This window comes from Mandrillus leucophaeus, unplaced genomic scaffold (genome assembly GCF_000951045.1).
Source record: "Mandrillus leucophaeus isolate KB7577 unplaced genomic scaffold, Mleu.le_1.0 Scaffold65, whole genome shotgun sequence".
In the NCBI taxonomy this organism is placed as follows: domain Eukaryota; kingdom Metazoa; phylum Chordata; class Mammalia; order Primates; family Cercopithecidae; genus Mandrillus; species Mandrillus leucophaeus.
Window position 1 is genome coordinate 3,177,663 of NW_012107030.1, and position 1,004 is coordinate 3,178,666.

At 48.3% G+C, this 1,004-nt stretch overlaps 1 pseudogene; it reads right to left on the reverse strand.

Annotated features, from left to right (window-relative positions):
* Nucleotides 1-433: 433 nt before the first annotated feature.
* Nucleotides 434-1,004, reverse strand: part of LOC105554599 — a 7,658-nt pseudogene continuing 7,087 nt past the window's right edge.

Below are 1,004 nucleotides of genomic sequence, written 5' to 3' on the forward strand. Positions count from 1 at the left end.
GGATTACAGCATACACCACCATGCCTGGCTCATTTTTTTTTGTATTTTTAGTAGAGATGGGTTTCGCCATTGGCCAGGCTGGTCTCAAACTCCTGACCTCAAATGATCCACCTGCCTCAGCCTCCCAAAGTGCTGGGACTACAGGCATGAGCCACCACGCCTGGCCTGCAATGTATTTTCTTGTGCACAGGTCATTTTGCATGAAAATACGAGTAGATCTATCAATACCTGGAAGTGGAAGTGCTCCGTCATCAGGCCAATGCGTTTTAAAATTTAAGTTATTTTGCCAAATTTGTCTCCAAGGAGGTCAGAGAAGGTCAGCCTCGTACCAGCAGTGTTCGGAGTGCACGTTCTCCATGATTTTTTTTTTCTTTTTTTGCCACAGAACAATAGACACCTTTATTCCATGGGCAAAGACAGAAAGGATGAGGATTTATTTGCCTTTCGGGGCCTTGATTTTCCTGAGATAGAGCTCCAACTCCTTGCCCTCTGGCACATGGCCATGGGCTCAGCCACACTGTCCCGGCCTTCATGTGATGCATGCAAGAAGCTTGCCCTGCTGGAACTTCTCCTGGAGTCTCCTCCAGGAGACTGCTGATTTTGGCATTCTTTTCCCTTTCATCGTATTTCTTCTGAATTTTTTTAGATCGTTTTTTGTTTAAAGTCTTTTCTTCCTCAGGAGTCAGCGTGGCTCCCTTCTTGCAGCCCAGGGGCAGCGCACAGTGGGACACGTATCACTGGCAGTATGGTGTGCTGTCGGTGAGCATGAAGCCGTTCTTCACCAGGGTCTTGGCACAGACCAGCTTGTTATTGGATGCATTGTAGACAACATCAATGATCCTTGTTTTGCGACTACAACACTCTGAACCCCAGGAGAAATTCCCCATGTCCAGCCTCAGGGCACCACATTTCTTGTTACCTCCCCGCGCATGGAATGTGTGGCTGCGGTGGGGGCCAATCTTGGTGTTGGCAGCCAGACACCCCAACTCATACTTATGCTTCTT